General features: G+C 31.3%; 1 non-coding gene across 1 annotated transcript; it reads left to right on the top strand.

Annotated features, from left to right (window-relative positions):
* Positions 1-9,666: 9,666 nt before the first annotated feature.
* On the top strand, positions 9,667-20,395 carry LOC107917865 (uncharacterized). The gene is made up of 12 exons (XR_005926411.1): positions 9,667-9,824; positions 10,045-11,500; positions 12,127-12,134; positions 12,888-13,063; positions 13,311-13,371; positions 13,486-13,584; positions 15,398-15,492; positions 15,629-15,742; positions 16,464-16,531; positions 18,107-18,217; positions 19,488-19,719; positions 20,076-20,395. It is a non-coding gene; the product is annotated as an uncharacterized protein (transcript).
* Positions 20,396-20,775: the final 380 nt, after the last annotated feature.

Below are 20,775 nucleotides of genomic sequence, written 5' to 3'. Positions count from 1 at the left end.
GGTAGAATAATCTTTTATTAAAAAAATTTTAACCCCCAATTTAAATTTGAATATTTTACCATGAATATTTTAGGTTTGGTTTTTTAAGTTTGAGCTAAAAAATTGGGCTTAAAATTTTGTTCAATCTCGACTTGGATAAAAATATTAAATTTAAACTCTGTCTGTTTGTATTAAATTTTTTTATATTATTATTTTTATATAAAAATAAATTTAAAAAATATAATACATTAAATACATTAAAATATTTATTTTCAAAAAATTGAAAATAATTTTAAAATAGTATTTAATATTTATGCTTACATAACACTAAGATGGGTGTTACTTAGTAAGTAAATGCCTCTAAAATAATAGTAAAATTAACAGTAAAACAATAATTATACAATATCCAAACAATAATAACAAACTAGAAAGAATATAATAACGAAATGACAATAAAACAGTGAAAACAACAACAATTTTTTTTTGCAAATTTGAGCCAAGCTAAGCTGAGGCCAAGACAAAAAAAGGTTACCTGAGGCTCGTTTCGTTTAAAAAACAGTTTTCGTTTTTTTGCCCAAATCCATTTTTCGAACCCATACTTTTGTTTAAACCCTCTCTCTTTTCAAATAGACTTTTAAATCAAGCTAAGTGACTCGACCCATGACCAAATCTAATTTTAACCCTTCAATGTACAGCCAATATTTAATGCTGGAAATAAAAAGATTTAAATTTTATTCTTAAATTTCAAAAAGGAATTATGCGGATGTAAATTGGTATTAAAGAAATACAGTATATATTTGTCAATAGTCTTACACAGGTTTATTTATTATATAAAACCAGTTATTAAGCGAGTCATATATAAGTAAATAGCTTAAAATTAACTATAAGTACATAGGATCAAAATTGTCTTTTCGTTTTATTGTTTTTATTGGATATGGTAAATAAGATTAAAAATGTCTTTTTTTACTTTGTTATTTTTTATTCAATTAAATATTTCAGTGTTTACAATATTAATTTTATATTAGGTTTTAATAAATTTATTAGGTTAAAATTATCTTTTTTGTTTTTCTATTTTATCCTTTATATCCAATTAATTTTTTTTTAAACATTTGTAATGTTTTACCATGTTTTATTTATACGATTAATATTAATAATTTAATTGTTAAATTTATTAATATATTTATACTTGTCATGCATATAAATTTTTATATTAATCCGATATTTCTATCACTTCGATCAAAAATATTATCTATATAAATATATATATTCAACTATTTTTTTTTACATAAAACGTATTGATAATTATACGTTTGAATGTCTTACAGTTGCAACTTTAAATTTTACATAAATGCCTCTATTAGTAGTACAAAAAGAAAAAATAGGTTTGTAGAGTCACCTCTACTTTTTCTAGACCTTAAGCATATCATCTCTTTCTTTTCTTTTCTTTTAAATATTTTTATTTATAAATTTTTATTCTAAAAAGAAGCTGTTTTTTTTCTTCTTCTTCTTTCTCTCATTCATTTATTTTATTACATTGTTTATCTTATTATTTAATTTTGCAATTATTTGATTTTTTTTCTAAGGTACATTCATTAAACTTGCTTTTGTTCATCTTAATCAAGCCACTCAAATTTGTCATATTAAACCACAAATAATGTAAAGCTCTTTTATTTTATTTTTAAATTTTTTGGCATAAAAGTTGATTGGATACTTGGTTTTCTGGTTGGAAAGAAAATTGAGTAAAAAAGGTAATTTTGGTATGGTTTGTATTAAGCTATGTGTTAAAACATTAATATATATATATCTAATAAAACTTGAGCTGAGAATGGATTCTAATAGACTAAACTCATGTAATTAACAATTTCAACAATTGACTGTTTCACTTTTTTTTTAATATTATATTCCATTATGAGTACATAGCCTTGATATCTTTAACAAGTTAGAAATCATTAAATAAACTTATTAGGGTAATTTGAAGAGAGTAGCTATTCACTAATATCAATATATATTTTTCTTAATTTTACTAGTTGTAACAATTCGATTTTTAGCAAGATTAATAATGGTAGTTTTGGAACTTCATTTTTTGTTGATCGAGTCAGTAAATATTATTTATTAATAATTACGAGGTCATTACATTATTATATTGAATTCTGGTCTAATAATTTTGGTTATTTGAAAAGTTAGTGTAACACCCTAAACTCGGTCTATATGTTTCGGTCGAATCTTGTAGAAATAATTTTTTAAAAATCCAATTTATTTACTTTTAGAAATCTTTACTGTTGTTATGCGAACCTTTCTCAACACATTTGTTATTTAACAATTATTACCTTATTAACTTAGTCATCCAACAGAAAAATCGTTAACTTATCTTGGTTTGCAACAGTAAAAATTCATAATTACTCAATTTTGAAAACAAAGGTGCAACCAGTTTAGTTACTGGAGAAAACTTGCAGTTTAATTGAACTACCTTACCAAAGCCCTACAAAAGCTCAAAACCAAAAGTGAAGTCCCAAATATTATCAACAGTTAGAAAAAAAGTTCATGTTTTAAAATCAAAATAAACCTTTGAAACCCAATTTCTTTATGAGAATCTGTATCAAAGTTTTCGAATGACGCCCAATCCTAGTCTTGAGGGTTACATGTGAAGATAAAATAATTAAGTGAGCTAAAAGTCCAGTGTGTGTCATGGCCCAAAACATAACAGACAGTCAAATGATGCACAGACCATACATATCAAAGTAGAAAATCGAATACAAGGCATACTTAGCCTTGCAATGTCATACAGAATAATTTTTACCCCTAACCGCTACACACCATCTTCGTCTATCCAACACACCAATTAGGGTTTTTAAGTACCCATCCAACCAACACACTAAATTAGTGGTCATGTACCACTGAAAATCATGCAGTCAAGCTGCCAGATATAATGCAAAAAATCGCCAGAAACGAATATTGCAGTTAAACTACCAAAAACATATTTTGCAAGTAAACCGCTAGAATCACAGAACATAGTCTGTCAAAACTTCCTCCATATTATTCATAACCCACCCCAATGCACATGCAAACAATTTAACGCATGTTTAGATGTACCTAAACTAATCATGCTCATTTATGAACATAACAGATCAGAAACATGCCAACAGAACATACAAATTACCAGATCAGCAGCATGCATAAAAACTTACTCAAAGTTATTGAATATAGTCATGCTCGTACACAACAACATACAATCGAATATACAATTTTGAGTGATTCAACATGCTTTCAGAAAATTACATACAACTTATATAACAGATAGTGTTTATCGAACATTGATGTAATCACATAGTAGATACTACAATATTGCTAACTTCATGCAGTAGACCCAAAATACGACCCTACAAAACTGTTCGAAATGGGCATACACGCTTGTATGGCCCACACACCTTACCTGGCCAACTCGTGTAGCTCACATGGTAAGGCACATGCCCATGTGCCATTGACTATCACTTTCGGTTTTTCACAAATCCACAGGTTTTTGAGTTAGAGACACACACCTGATTGTTTTTGGGATGTCGACACTACAGCAGCAACTCGAGTTCCTTAAAAAGAAAATTGTTGAACTTAACTCGTAGGAGGAATACGTGTTATACAGTCTTCACCAAAATTCCCCTATCACGTACGGCCAGCAATGAATCCAGAAAAGGTGACAACACTAGTCAAAATAACAACAAAATAGAAGATAAAGGGAAAGAGAATTTAAATTTAAGAGCAAAAACAATTTCCACTTTGAGCACAACGAAATTTGAACTTGAGTTGCAAAGGGAAAGAGAATGCTTAACCATTAAACCAATAGATTCATTCTTGTTGATAAACATACAAAATAAGAGATAACCCAAACGTGCCAAATCAAATATAGGATCAGAATATTAATAAAAAATTTTAAAGAAAAGGAATTGAACACAAGATTTTAAGCACATAACCAGACACTTAACCACTGAACCAAATCAATTTTCTTGACATATTTTAGCACTCAATAAATAAAAACTTGGGGCATTACAGTTAATTAAGGTACAAGTGTATCAGTTCAAAAGTCAGCGGTTTTGGAAATTGAAGTATCAGGACCTCATTTCAGTAAATTGAGTCCGTAAATATTTTTATTAAATATTTACAAAGTTATTGTATACTCGAATTGAATTTTGGATTAACAATTTTACCGATTAATAAATCTAAAGGGATTTAAGTGGCAATTTAGCCAAAAATTAAGTGAGTTGGATGGTTAGTGCTATGTTTAAAGTTAAAATATGTTAATATTATAATTAAAATTTTATATTATATGTTACAATTTAAACAAACAAAAGTGGACACCATTATTATTTCTTTCTTCTTCAACTGTGGATGCCAAAGAGAATTAGGAAGCCATGGTTAACCTTCAACCATTCGGTCAAGCTTTCAAGCTTTGCATGGGTATGATATTTTAGTCTGTTTTTCGTAATTTTTATGTTTTTGGTATCTTTGTAGCTAGATCTAGCTAGTCTGAGTACTAAATCGTAAAACTGTTAAAATTTTGAAATGTTGTCATTTATGGTTTTTGATGTTTTTGCTATTAAATAGCTTGGTTATAAGCTTAGATTTGATTATGGACTAAATTGTAAAGTGAATTTTGTTAATTTTGAACTTAGGAACTAAAATGAAAATATTTTAAAATTAACATGAAATTTTTGTAATTTTTGAATTTAGAGGGCTGTATAGGGATGAAATTGAAATTGTATTGAAAAATGAAGCTTAAATTTTAAAGATATAGTTATTTCGATTTTATGAACTAAATTGAATAAAATATAAAAGTTTAGAAAAAAATTGTAAAATGAAATTAATAAATCGTATGCATGTATTTGAGTATTGTAAAATATTTGAATTCATAAATTATACTTAATTATCATATAGATCAAGGATTGAACCAATAGGAGCATAATTGCAGAAAAAAGGAAAAATTGTGAAATAGTCTTCGGTGACGTATTTGTTGCTAGGGGTGAGCGTTCGATCGAATCGAATGAAAAAATTTCGAGTTAATCGAGTTGACGAATCATACTTTATTATCCTAATTTGATTTGAAATTTTCTCGAATCGAGTCGAGTGAGATAGAATTCAAATCGAATCGAATCGAATATATTTGTTCGAGTTAAATTTTAAAAAATAATTTTGGGTCCTTATAACCACTGTCACCTATCATAATAAAATTCGTCCACCTTAATCAAATTATTTATTAACTTCCATCACCTCATAATTTATTTATTAATCTTTTATATACGGGTTAGCTTATTTGATTGCTTAGTTGTTTCAATTATTTTCAGATTCTTGTCACTATATATTTTGGAATTAAAAAATATATTAAATTTAAAAATGTGATTTTTTTAATAAAAGTTATTTTAAATATAAAATGTGAAATTGATACCAATATAAAGTTTTAGCACGAATATTTTACGGCATAATTAATAATTCAATTTTAATATAAATATTAAATATGACTAAACAATTTAATAATATAAATAATATAAAATGTGAAATTTAATTTAATAATATAAATAGTTTATATAAATAAAATTATTACTATTTATATTTATGATATTTTTTTGGATATTGATTTTTTATTTGAGAGTAAAGGATGAGAAGTAAAAGTTTAGGAGGAAAATAAAAAGTTTTGAGAGATAAAAGTTTGAGGGAAAGTAAATGGGGGAGTAAAATTTTGGAGGAAAAATATTTAAAAAAATTGGGGGGGGATGGGTTTGGGGTAGATGGGAGGTGGGATGGGAAGGGAGTAAAAGTTTTAGGGGAAAAGTGGGAAGGAGTAAAAGTTTTGGGAAAAAATAAAAAGTTTTGAGGGTTTTTTGGAGTAAAATTTTAAGAAAAAGTAAATGGGAGAGTAAAATTTTGGTGGAAAATGGATTTTGGTAGATTGGTGGTTGGGATGAGAGGGGAGTAAAAGTTTTTGGGGGAAAGTGGAAAGAAGTAAAAGTTTTGAGAGAAAAGTAAAAAGGTTTGAGAGTTTGGGATAAAAATGTAAAATATTATAGTTTGTTATTCGAATTATTCGAGTTATTCGAATTCGAAAATTCAACTCGATTTAAACTCGTAATTCGAAAAAAAATTTGAGTTGACTCGAATAACTCGAAATTCGAGTTTTTTTTTTAATTTTTTCGAATCGAATCGAATTTTGCTCCCCTCTATTTGTTGCTAGTTTGGTTAGGTAAGTTTGTATGGTCTTACTTTATTAATTCTTAATATGTTGTATTATTTTGTTTTATTATTAGTTAGAAATTTTATATACATAAAGTATTAGCATCAAATATTTAATCATAAAAATATGAAATATATAATAAATGTTGGGGATCAACTCGATAAAGCAACAAACAAGTAAAAAATAGTGGAAGAAATTGAGAAATTGAATACATAGATTTATCATTATAGTAAAATTATCTTTGTCTGCGGTTTTTTATTCTCTTTGGAGGGTTTTTCTACGTTAAATTTGTGTGTTCAATTTCTCAATTTCTTCTGCTATTTTTACTTGTTCGTTGCTTAATCGGGTCGATTTCAACAAGTGGTATCAGTGTTAGTCTAATTTTTGTAAATCAGCCTGTTCAGAGATATCAACAACAAGGTTTGACATTGAGAAGTTCAATGGTATCATAAATTTCAATCTGTGGCAAGTTCAAATTATGACAATTTTAGTTCAGACCGGCCTGAAAAAGGTCGTTACCAGAAAAAAAAACATGAGAATTTAGATCAAATAGAATGGGAAGAGCATGATGAAAATGCCCTGTCTGCAATCCAAGTTGTACCTCATGAATATGGTATTGCAGAAGATATTGATGGAAAAAACCTCATCTACCTTGTGTAAAAAGTTAGAAACTCTTTATGCGACTAAGTCACTAGTTAACCATTTAGTGTTAAAATATTGTCTATTTATGTTTCGCATGAACGAAGGTGAGCTTCTTAGAGATCACATTAGTCAATTTATTACTCTTTTAAATGATTTAAAGAATGTTGAGGTTAAGATTGATGATTAAGATCAGGCTATACTATTATTGTGCTCTTTACCCTCATCATACAAGTCTTTTAAGGAGACCTTAATTTATAACATAGATAAACTCTCGTTCGAGGATGTGAAGTGTTATTTGTTGCAACACCTCTAACCTTTATTTGTTGTCAAAGCAAAACAAAACATTTAAAGTTGAATTCAAAACAGTTAAACAAATAAATTACAACATATACCAACGAATACTAATAAAAAAGTATTGTAATTGCAATAATTAATATAGTTACAAACAACATATACTACAATAGGAATTTAATAAAAAATTGAAAATAAAATTATTGCCTTAATTTGAGAATGTGTAAAATTAGATACCATTAAATTGATTACATTAAATAAAATATTCTAAGCTTTGACCAACTTTTATTCTCATATAAATATCGTCGGCTTCTTGAAACACAAAATATCAGTTTACTAAACAAAGTTTTGCACCAAAGAATTGTAAGGGAATAGTTTATAATCTTTTAATTTTTCTTTCATTTCAGTTTTTAAAGGTTTTCTCTCTATGCTAATTAAAATCACTTTGTAATTTTATATGTTCGCTTTTAATTTTACTTTTTTGTAATTTTAAAAATTATTGCTAATAACTTTTTGTGTAATCAATTTTTCTTTTAATTATTCCGTTTATGGAAGTTAAATATCTACAAATTATTATTATAATTGGGTTTTCTCAACTATTTTTAATTTATTCTACATTATTTAAAAGTTTTACAGTTTTAATCTCTTTATAAATATTATTCTAACTAGACTTGTCCATGAGACAGACTATCCGGTCGTTTGAAAAGTAGAAGGATTTGAGTAAAAATATAGGTTGAAAAATGGGCTTGGGTAAAAAAAACCATTTTTTAAATGAGCCAGGCCTCAAGTAACATTTTTTTTGCACTAGCTTGACTCGAATTTGCAAAAAAAAGTAATCTAGTTTTGCTACTGTTTTCCCACTGTTTTGCTATCATTTCATTATTATATTGCTATTATTTTATTGTTATTTTTTAGATATTGTATAATTTTTATTTTATTGTTAATTTTGCTATTATTTTAGATGCATTTGCTTGTTAAGCTGCACTTATCTTAGTCTGATTTATATATAAAGAGTTTTTTAAATTTATTTTCAATTTGTTGGGAAACATTTATTTTAACATTTTTAGTGTTTTTGATGTATTATATATTTTAATTTTTATATAAAAAATAAATTTTTAAAAATTAATACTGTCGAATCAGACCCCAATTTTAGCATTTTTTTATTCAGGTCGAATTTGGGCAAAAATTTAAATCCATTTTTCAGGCTGAGTTAGGTCGGGCCTATCAATTGAGCCTAGAATTTTTTTAGGGTCCGACCCATATGCAACTCTAATTCTAATACAGTATTACTCATAATTTTATTTTTCTTAATATATGAAACAATTCAATGCTCTTGAAAATATATAATGAATATATATACACACACAATCCTAGTTACATCGAAAGAATGTTGGTCATTTTTTAGTGTCTCTGGTTTGCCCACAATCTCTGTTGCTGGCAGTTGAAATTGTTAACAATAGCGTAGGTTGTAGCCTCTGTTGATATTTTATTGTATGTTTGGGATTATGCCAAATGTTTGTTTGAGGCTATGCACGTTCGAGATACGGCTGAAATGTTGAGTGTGCATTTGTAGGCCAAGCCATCGCATGGTATGTTGAAATTTAATGTCGACGCCGCTTGTTTTTTTGCCTTCAAACTTGGCTAGTTTTAGGTGCGTAGCTAGGGCTGCTGGTAGGGGTCAAATCACCTTTAAATAGAAAGTTTTTTATTTAGATCATTTAAAATTTTTATTAATAAAAGTAAAATTATATTTTACATTCTTAAAAATGATAAAAACTTAATTCAATTATTTAAAAATTATAAATATATTGATTATTAAAATGATGAAATTACATTTTTATTATCATAAAAATTATAATTTAATTTCAACCCCTTAATATATATATTTTTTAGCTTTGCCCCTGACTAGTTTAGTTGCACTTATTCGAGATGCTAATGGCTGCTTCATGCGAACTTTTACACATATTTCTCTGCTGTTAGAGCCACAAGTTGCGGAGGCTATGTCCATTCGCGAGGTTTTGTCTTGGTTAAAAGCTTCGGGTTCCGACAATATTATGTTGGAGTTAGACTATTTAGAAGTCATCAATGCTTGAACTTCGTGACAGTTTGGCTCTTTCGGCCTGATTTTATTCTGTTATTTTTTGTTGGGGCTTCTATTCCAACATTTGTCTTTCTAGTGGACGCGTCGAACTGTAAATAAGGCAGCTCACCACCTTGCTGGGTAATTTTATCTATTGCATATAGTTCTAATTTCTTATTTTCATCTTGTAACCACTATATGAACTCGTTAGATTCTAAGAATCTTAAATTAAGGTGTACAAGATAAACGTGTTGGCTTGGATTATAAATTGATTCCTTGTTTCGTTTGGTACTGATGTTTTAGTTTTAAAAAAATAAAAATAAAATTAATTATACTTCAAACAATAGAAAACTAAGATAATGTGAAATAATATTATTTATTTTAAACGGAAAGAAAAAGATAATTTTAATATATTTATTTATTCACATGGTGGATTGGATATTTGATGTGCCCTACCCATTGTAAGACAGGGTTTGGGTTTGGGTTTGGTGCATCCAATTCTAACATTCAGCAATTTGTCTTTCTATTAAAACTGAAATAGAAAAACCTCCCGAACCACAACACATCAGCTTCGTCTTCGATCCCTACTTTTTCATCAATTCACTCCCAAAATCCAAGGTGAGCTCTCCTTTCTCCTCACATTTTCTCGATTTTCTTTCTCTTCTTCTTATTCACTCCTATATCTTTTTCTTGATATATTTTCTTCTGCTACTCAAACACATGTTACTAGGTTTTTGCGTTATGCCTTTTCTCTTACAACATTCTTTTCACACCTTCTTCTGATTTCGGTTTTTTATTTTGAATATAACATTTGGGTTTCTTTCTTTTCCTTTTGCAGGAAAACAAGATACTTTTTTTTTTTTGCTTTGCTTTAATTCATCTAGGTATTAAGTGATTGTTTTGAAGGGGATTTGAAAATATGAGTGGTGCTCCAAAGAGATCTCATGAAGAAGGTGGTGCTCAATCTTCTTCTGCCTCCAAATACCCTCATGAGGATACTGCTAATTATCCTAAAATGCCTTCGTCTTCAGTACCCACTGAGTACCATCATCCTGCTCCTTATGACATGGGGCAAGATGCTAGAATGCCTAGGATTCCTAGAACCGAGCTTCGTGATTCAGGTAGAAGGTCACCTCTACAGCACTCCATGTATAGAATGCCTTCGACTATTGCTTCGAATGATTCGCATATGGATTCTCATCAGGGTTGTTCTGAGAGTAGGATGGAGTTGCGGGAGGCCAAGGACAACCGAGAGGTTAGGGTTGAGAGTCGAGAACAGAGAGTGGAACCAAGGGAGTTCTATGCTGAGGCTGCAAAGAGGGAGTATCAAAGTGGGAAAGGTGAAAAGGATGGTAGGTTTGAGAGTAGGGGGGATGAGAGTAAAGAATTGAAACATGATAGAGACAATTATAGTGGTCCGAAGAGTGATTTGAAGGTGGAAAAGGATCTCTATGGTGGGGCTAGTATTCATTCGAGTTGGAAGGATCCAAGGGATTACCTTAGAGGAAAAAGGTATTCAGAGCCCCCAGGTGGAAACATAGATCCATGGCATATCCAACGTGCTAATTCACAAGGAACAGTTGAAGTTGTAAAGGAAGGTCCTGCTACTGAAGAAAGAGATTATGCTGAAGGTCACGAGGCTGTTGGTGAGAACAAGTTTGATTCAAAAGGTGATGATAGGTTTAAAGACAAGGATAGAAAAGAAAAGATGGGAAACACCGGGATTGGGGAGATAGAGATAAGGAAAGAAGTGATCGTAGGAACAACACACATGTTGGTAATAGTTGCGGAGAGGTAAAAGAATCTGCAAGAGAGGAGAGAGAAGCAGAGAGATGGGAAAGAGAAAGGAAGGATTTGAAGGAAAAAGAAAGGCCAAAAGAGAGGGAGAAGGATCATATCAAGAGAGAGCCACTGAATGGAGCAGAGAAAGAAGGATTAAACAATGAGAAGGAATTAGGAGATGGATCTGTTAGAATTCAAGAGCAGGAAAATCAGGCATCTGAGCAGAAAAAACAAAAAGAGTTGGATAGCTGGAAAAATGTTGATAGAGAAGCTAGAGATAGGAGAAGAGAAAGAGACGGTGACACAGAAGGAGACAGACCTGAGAAGCGCAGCAAGTGCTCTGATAAAGAATCTGATGATGGGTGTGCAGATGGTGAAGGGGCTACGGAAAGGGAAAAGGAAGGTTTTAATTCTGGAGTCCAGCAGCGTAAAAGGATGCTTCGTCCAAGAGGCAGCCCTCAAGTGGCTAGCCGTGAGCCTTCTTTTAGACCCCGACCTCAAGACAACGAAGGGTGTGTCTTCCTATTTTTGTAGTGTTTGTTTTAATTTCAAGCATATTTTCCTTACTGCGGCTTACATGTTATATGAAATTATTCTCTTTAAAATCTCCATGCATTCTAGCCTTTGTAATAAGCATTCCCTCTCTCTAGTACTTTCCTTTTGTCTCCACCTCCTTCAATATGCAGCCACTTTCTATATAATCCTTGTTCCAGCCTTCTGATTGGCATTGGTTTTACCATTGTTTGCAAATTAATTGAGTTGCCTATTTGTATTGGCTATTTTCAGTGATGTTTTGAAAGTCTTTAGAAGTATTCGTGATGCTATTGGTCTTATTGTGAAAAAATAATGTTGCTGATATTTGTTCTATGGCATCGTACTTTCTCAGTTTGTATGCAATGTAATTGATGCTTAACTAATTACAATTTTTTTTTGTTCTGAGGGTATTTCCTGTCTTTCAGTCATTACACAAAGTGAAATTCATATTAATTAGCTATTATACAAGTTCTTTTTAAGTGAGTTTAAAAGTTCTATTGGTTGAAGCTTTGGTAGCTACATTTTCATTTTCAACAAGTTTTACTTTGGTATTTTGCCCTTGTTATTTTTGCTCTCTAACCATAGTGTTTATTTTACATTGCAGATCTCAGGGTGAGATGTGGTTTAGTGCATTCTGGATTTCAACATTTTAGCTGCAATTTTGTTTTCATATTTGATTGAAGGGGACATTATGATCTGGTGAAGTGAAGTTAGACTGATCTGAAAGAACCTATCCTAGTTGCAAAGCTTGTCTTGGCCTGTGCTTAACATGTGGACATTTACGTTTTGTATGTTTGAAGTGTCATTTATGGTGGTAGTTTAGGCTTGACCTTGCACGTTGATTTGGTAGATGAAGACTGGAACCGATGAAATTTTCTCTATTTTTGATTTGCAGGCTGTATTAGGATGTATATTAGGTTGTTCTACATTAATTCACTCAAGTCTTTAACTTAGAAGGGACAAGGCTAGGGAATAGTTAAATCAGTGACATCAAGATAGATGATAATTTCTATAGTCAAGTTTCTAAATACTAAAGGTTATAATTACTTTTAGGATTCATGGATGCTTAGAAGGAAGTTGGGTGAGTTAGAGATGACAGAAGCTCCAATGTATTAGAGCCTCATGAGTGGAGGAACTGTGTTACAGTTGTTATAAGCGTTGTCTTGTTTATAACCTGGTTACCTAAGTAGGTCTTGTGAGCGATGAATAATTATTGTTGCTTCTTCTTTTTCCTACCTATTATATGTTGCTTGTTAAATGCAACTGTGAAGTGGGTTTGTGGTCATTGATTGAACAGAAAGGTTTTAGGCATTTTTCTGGGGGTTACATTCTCTTTGTAATCTACTGATGTTTTTTGTGTTTCAGGTAAACCTGAAGTGTCTACTGTTGTTTATAAAGTTGGTGAATGCATGCAAGAGCTGATTAAGTTGTGGAAAGAATATGAAGCCTCTCAAGCTGATAAAAATGGTGAAAGCTCTCAAAATGGCCCTACTCTTGAAATTCAAATCCCTGCTGAGCATGTTACTGCCACAAATCGTCAGGTAAGACCCAAGAGATATTTTTTCCTTCTTTTGAGGATTTTGTTCTTTTTCTTGTGCAATTTGCAAAAGCTGAAAACTTTTATTAATCGCGATATTTTCTCATTGTTTTGATTGCCTTTTTTTTTTCTACCTTGAGGGATCCTTATAATGCGAACTTGATGGTCTTGAAATTGGATGAAAGTTGTCAAAGACATTATCTGTTTTTTTTTTTGAAAAAATAAAAAATAAATAAGTGCATTCTGTGCAGGTCAGGGGTGGTCAGCTATGGGGGACTGATATATACACAGATGACTCTGACCTTGTTGCTGGTATGTTGTAATGGCAACATGAAATCAGTACTAACCTTTCGTTGGCCATGTGAATCATAGAACTGTTATCCTTTAACACATTTTCTGCATTGATGTTGTGATGTTTCTTTATAGTTCTTATGCATACTGGTTACTGCCGTCCAACTGCTTCTCCACCTCCACCAGCTATCCAAGAGCTACGTGCTACTATCCGTGTGCTGCCACCACAAGATTGTAAGTCCAAATTCAGCTGTATTTTATTTTTCCAATAATTCCAGTAACATATGCCTCAGCAGCTTAACTCCATTAACATTAAACATAGTCACTAAAAATAAAGCACGTATGAGCTCTACTTTGTGCATCAATGCCTGGGTTTCAAAAAGCGGCGCAATAGCGGTATAGTGGCCTTCGTGGTAGCGCTGCCAGCCACCACCACTAATCTCTTCAATAGCGGTGTGAAAATATTTCACACTATTATTGACCAATAGTGGCTGCAAAAAAGCAGGATAGCAAGGAAAAACAGGGTGCTATTTGCGCTAACTTGCCATACCTTAGGAGAAAAATGAAAACTACAGAGAAAGAGAGAGTGAAAACCACTGGAAATAGTTTTTAAGAGTAATAAACGAACATTCACTCATCAATTCACACAGCACAGGGTTTTTTTCTTATTTTGTAACATGTCGGGTATGGGTGAGAATGGGGTGAAGACAAAAATAGTTGAGGATTGTGTTTTATAAGAGTTAGTTCTTGAGAAGAGAGTTGAGAGCAGAAAGTTCAGATTTTTTACTAAACTCTAAGATAGTAGATAGAGAGAGATGAGAAGGGACGAAAACTAAAGCAGAGGCCAAAGAGTAGAGAAAGAAGCGGGTTTCATAAATTAAATTAGTTTGATAGTTTATATTTGAATTGTTCTGTTCTTATTTTGGAAAGAGGAAAGTTATTAATATTATTTCACACGAGAGAATAGTAAATGTTATATACTAAACTTTAATTTAATTATAACGGTCCAAATGAACGAAGCTTGTTCGAGAAGCATCTAAAGTTGTTTTGTTTTATTATTTATTTAAATAATAATTAAAATGACATCTAGTTTATTATAAACTAATATTAATTTATGATAGTAAAAGTTAAAAGAAAGTTAAATATTTCATAATTTACTATTCTTAAAATTAAAAATCTTAAACTTAGAACCATTCTTAAAATTAAAAACTAAAAACTTTAATTAGATTTAAACTTTTAATAACTAAAGAAGTATTATAAATTATAAATTTATTTTGATGTTATGAATATGGGGCACTTCTAACATGAGCTTCACTGAAAAAAGCTTATGAAAAGCTTTTACCAAAATATCTAACGATATTGGTAAATCCTTAGAAATATTGGAAAAGCCAATATTGGTAAATCGTTAGAAATATTAGTAAAAGCTTTTTCTAAGCCATTTTTAGTGGAGCTCATGCTAGAATTTCCCATGAATATTGAATAGTTTGCTATAATACTTTATAAAGTACAAATTTTACTTTATTTTTGTACATAAAATTATAAATTGCAATAAAATGCTTTAAAAATGATTTAAAATAAGATTATATGATTAGACTTATAATAGCCATATTATAAAAATAAATTGTGCGAAACAAAAAAAATTTCACGACCGTGATGACTGCAAAGTCTGCAATGACCCCCGTTACATCCACAATCACGATAAATGCGATGCTACCGAAAATGCAACCGCAACCGCATTTTAAAATCCTGCTTGTTGCTTTAATAAGGAAACATTTAAAGATAAGCATTTAAAATTGATTAAAAATTAGTAAAGTTTATTACGTAATAATTACGTTTTCTATTAGCTCAACCCAAAATAATGAGATGGACCAAAGTTGACTTGAGCTGAACCATTGTCATGGTTTGATTTTATTTTTTGGTTTCTTTGGTGGTTTTGTTTGATTAGCTCTTAGATATTCTTTATCTCAGGTACTCTATTTATTTCTATTATTTGTTGGAATTATGTTTTTATGCAACATTCTGACATTATAGGACCAATATTTGCTAGGCTACACCTCTAAACTTAGGAACAATGTTCGTTCCCGTGCTTGGGGAGCTGGAATCAGTTGTAGTTATCGTGTTGAACGATGCTGCATTGTTAAGGTTACAAGTTTCTGGTCTTTTTTCCCTTTATTCCATTAGTTTTTAATAAGGTTGTGGAAAGCTGATATTTAAGATAAATGATTATAATATCTTTTGTTTCTTAAATATTGTGTTTTCTTGCTATATTATATTTCAGAAAGGAGGCGGAACCATTGATTTGGAGCCATGCCTTACACATTCATCAACAGTGGAGCCCACCCTTGCTCCAGTTGCTGTAGAACGGACAATTACTACTAGGGCAGCAGCTTCTGTATTTCCTTCCTCCTTTGTTCATCTAATTTTTGAAGTTCTACTTTTAGTTTATCTTGTGTTTTCTAAAGGAGCTGTTGTTTTAAATTGTTGTTTGTATTGCTTTATGTGACATGCAATGCTTTTGCCTTGGTAGACTATTATATCTCATATCTTTTGGCATCAATAGCTTGTAACCCTGGTTAGAATTGGGAAATAGGTTTACAACTGTTTGGAAACATGACCATTTACTATGTCATACAGTTCAAACCACATGCATGTGTATTCGTGTGAGCCTTTTTTAGTCAGGAATAAATTATGTTAGAATTGGGAAATAGGTTTACAACTGTTTGGAAACATGACCATTTACTATGTCGACAGTTCGAACCACATGCATGTGTATTCGTGCGAGCCTTTTTTAGTCAGGAATAAATTATTGTGCACAATGCAGGGTGTTGCAAAAACCTGCATGCTACAAGTATGAGGCAAAGGCGGAACCATTTGCCCCATAAGTTAGATATGTTGCCTTTTTCTTCTTAAGTTTGGTATTGGTTTACATGGTATCTGCGTATTATTCTGGCAGCAGTTCGTTAAGAGTAATGATTCATATATAGTCAAGAAATGCAAAGCTTCATACTTTGTGTTCTTGAAATCTTTCTTTTATTGCTATTAGTATCATCTAATATGTTATATTTCTGTTTATTTAATAGAAATAAGCTCTTGTGATGCTTTTCAATTCTCAGAATGCCTTACGACAGCAAAGATTTGTACGGGAAGTTACGATACAGTACAACCTATGCAATGAGCCTTGGTACCTTCAAGACTTATTTAAGATTTCCTGTTTGGAGTTTTTCAAATTTGCATTTTGATTATAGATATATGGAGATTTTTAATGCACAAATTACTGTAGTTGTACAGGTTACTTTACAATCATATTTTAGAATCGAAATTTTAGATTTAAATTTAAGATTCTTAATTTTCTGTAGTTGTACAAGTTACTGATTCTTCCAGAAACCTTGTGTCGGATTTGAACACTATATTTCAGTATGTTTGGTAATGAGTTGACTAATTACTTTTAAGTTAATCTGCAGATTCAGCTATGATCTTCTAGAAGCCTCTGAATTTATTCTACAATGCCTTTTTATTTAGGGAGTTAGGTTAGCTAGGTTGAGTTCTACACCACCTAGATTTTATTTTGTTTTGGGGAACATTACAAAATAATTTCATACACTTAATTTTTGGCATATGGTGTTAATGAAAAAGAAAAATAAGGAATAAAATATATGTTTTAAATATTTTGCACATCTACTAATGCTATGTTATCCCACTCCATCAGTTCTATGTACCATCTTACTATAGTTGGCAAAGAGATGCGACGTGTTAAACCACATGGCATTTTTCATCCAGCTAAGGGCTTTAATTGGATATAAATAACTTTTAAGGAGCTCAATTTATTGTAGTAAAAAGAGTAGGCGCTTTGATGATATACTTAATTAATTACTCATTTATAGAACTATTTGAAAAGGATGGATCAATAGTACTTTGAAATAGAGTTTAAAAAAAGTGCTCAGCATTTTTCGGACATTTTGATTTCAAGTTTCTGCTTTTATGCTTGGAAAGCCAATTTTTAACTTTTACTGAAGCTCAATGGCTCTTCTTTTTCTTTCTCTCCCGTAGAATCAACCCTATCTTTTTGTTAGTTGAGCTTTTTGATGTACAGACTCTAGAAGCTGGGCCAAACTAGAAAATGTTCTTGTCACATTAGTATCATATAATCATTTTAAGATCATATGATATGATACAAGAAGGAAAGAGTTGAGAATAGAGAGTGAAACAATGTTGCTTTCTCTCTTTATTTTTCTTTAAGTATTCTCGTCCAATGCATATGCGGACATAAGTATGGAGATATGACCCTCCAAGACTCTTCCAATGCATGGAAAAACTTGGACATAACTATGTCCAAGACATACCATTATCCGGCACTCTCACACAAATCTGAGTAAATGGGAGTGAAGTTACATTGAATAGAGATGAAAAAAAAGAAGAAAAGATGAAGATGAGAGTAAATCAAGAATTAAAGAAACGATGGTGCAATGGGGGTGATCAGAACTATAATCCTAGTTCTTTTTTTGTTTTTTCAATATTTAAGTCTAGTACTAGTTCAGCAGTTGAAGTATTAATAAAAGAAATTCTTAATGGTGCAAAAAAGTATATCCATTCTGATTTGTTGGATTTCAGTGTCCGGTTTTCTGTATCTCTCTCTGTTACAGAACCTGAAGTTTTAAGGACATTGAGTATGGAATGTCATAATTGTCTTTTGTTTAATTGCTTGTTATGCTGTTCCTTAACTTTCGTTCTTCCATGAATGTTGTTGCCAATTCCACAGGATTAAGTATAGTATCAGTATAGTTGCTGACAAGGGTCTGAAGAAACCCCTTTATACATCTGCTCGTTTGAAGAAGGGTGAAGTTCTGTACTTGGAGACACATTCGTGCAGGTATTATTATTTGTATAAACTGTCGTTTATGCAACAAGATTGATGGTTGCATTACTTATTTTGGCTTTTCTTCTTCCCTTTTTAATTTATTAATTACATTTTCTAATTGCTGCTAGCTTAATTTCTTAAATCTAATTTGATTTAACTAGTATATAACATTGACAAGAAGCATGGAAAGAACCTAATATCATATCAAGTCTCTCTCGTGGTTAGTGATGAAAGTTAATTTATCCACTTGTGGGCTTGTTATGAGCTACTCGGATTCTAACAATTAGTTGAGCTTGAGCTTGGTGCTGCTTGGCTCATTATTTTCTTTGCTCATTTATATTCGTGAGCAAAGCTCTCTGAGCAGTTATTGAATAAACACTCACTCTATTGGCTTGTAAATATTTGATGGGATGTTTATGCATTCAAACTGATAATTCAAATATTGAAATATTACAAATGTAATTGAATATCACCTAAGAACATTCCAATTAAAAAGTAGTCTTAAAATATCAGATAGGTTACAAGCTTTGGATGCTATCTGACTGTTGAATGGAAGGGTAACAAAGTTGAGAGCAAGATGTTCTACCTCCACTCACTCTTTTCTCTTGGCCCTGCCTTTACCTTTGCACAAGTTTCTTAAGTTCTTTCTACTACTAATACTATTCAATGACTGATTTTTGATGAAAAAGGCTGACTAGTGGTTTTGCCAAGTTGGATTAGTTGCTTCTCTTCTCTTCCCCTTTCCTTATTTCTACCAGTGCTTGATATTCTGCATTAAAATTTTCAGCGATTTGCCAAATACCATTTTTGATGTTGCGTATCTGCTAATATTTTTTATTTTTGTACCTCAATTACTATACACTATTACTTGGATTGTTTGCAAATTATTTAAGTTCAATTACGTCCATGAAAAAACATCTCTGGAAGCCTTAAGTTTCAGAAGATCAGTATGGGAAGCTTTAAACCAAATTAACCAAACAATTTAAATGCTTAATCAGTTATTCATTTGATTGATTCTGAAAACAGTTCAATTCTTTCAGGAATTGTCTCACATTATTATGAAAATCCCGTGGAACAAACTGAGTTAATGGACTGATGGATTATAATATTAATTGGTTTTCTCAGTGATTTGATCATTATAGTTAAATTGTTCTGGTTTAAGAGTGTTCTAACCTATTTAGAAGAGCTGAGTGCCCACAAACTCATAATAGTTGATGTGCTAACTATTGGCATTTTCTTTTCCTTTTTTTTTTCCCCTTAAATATTTTAAATTAATGTGAAGGTATGAGCTATGTTTTACTGGAGAGAAAATGGTGAAAGCTACAGCAGCGTCTCAAGCACATGAAGCAGATACAGAGAAGTCTCAAAATCACCACGCACATTCCTCAAATGGTGAAAAGAACGACTCTGAGAACACCCTGATAGATGTTTTCAGATGGTCTCGGTGTAAGAAGCCCCTTCCCCAGAAAGTCATGCGTTCAATTGGAATTCCCTTGCCACTCGAGCATGTAGAGGTACTTCCCGTTTCAGAATTTACTTCCTTGGCAACTCATGTTTCTTTGCAGCATTTCCCATTGTAAATTATCCTTTGAGATATTACCATAAAGCCAATAGGAATAAAATGCTCGAATTTGCAGTAGAAGCACATGATAATATGATAGAATAAGCTCGGAAGACCATCGGTACGTTTTAGATGACGGATATTGAAAGCTTAGGCAACTCCCAGAGCACATATTCTTAGTTCTCCTACATTAGATGCTGTTAAGGCATAAATAATCTGTTTATTCTCCTTTTCAGTCTGCCAGATTGGTCCATCTAATGTAAGTAATGGCATGAAAATTTAGTGACGGAGATTGTTGTGATGAAACAGGTATTGGTGGAGAATGTTGACTGGGAAGATGTGCAGTGGTCGCAAACAGGGGTTTGGATAGCTGGAAAAGAGTACACACTTGCTCGAGTGCATTTTCTATCTCCAAATTAGCTGTTATTTTTCGAGTTTGGTATCTTCACATGCACAGAGACCCTTTGTCATGTTCTTATGGAGGAGTAAAAAGTCAGTGTTATGAAATAATATATTTTGAAGTGTTGAATTCTACATTCTAGTGTTTTAGTGTTTATTACAATTTAGTCAACCCAAGTTACTCATTTAGTGTAACCCTATACCCATCAATAGATATTAATTTGTTGTCATCCATTAGTAGTCTAAATTAATGCATATAAATAATGTCAGATTGTCTAATGCACGCACGACAGAATCTATATCCCATTGCTTCATGTGTTTTTGAAAAAAGAGTTATTTCGTTTATTTTGCCACCAATTTTTTTTTTAAATTTTTTTTATTTTTTGCATAAAGATCAATTTTATTCCAAAAGAATTGGGTCCATACCGAAACGTAAGTTTGACCAGAAACTTGGTCAAAGCCGATTGTAAAAAAAAGTGAAATTAAGATGGGTCAGATATAAATTATCTAAAAAGAAAAATTGAAATCAATAATTAAATGCATTTGAATTCATTGCATCTTTATTAAGCCAAATAATGTTGAAATTAATGTACTATGGTCGTCGTCGTTT

The sequence above is a fragment of the Gossypium hirsutum genome, chromosome A01, assembly GCF_007990345.1.
Source record: "Gossypium hirsutum isolate 1008001.06 chromosome A01, Gossypium_hirsutum_v2.1, whole genome shotgun sequence".
NCBI classification, from domain to species: Eukaryota; Viridiplantae; Streptophyta; class Magnoliopsida; order Malvales; family Malvaceae; genus Gossypium; species Gossypium hirsutum.
The sequence above is the reverse complement of the archived record's forward strand: the minus strand, read 5'-3'. Positions and strand labels throughout refer to the sequence as shown.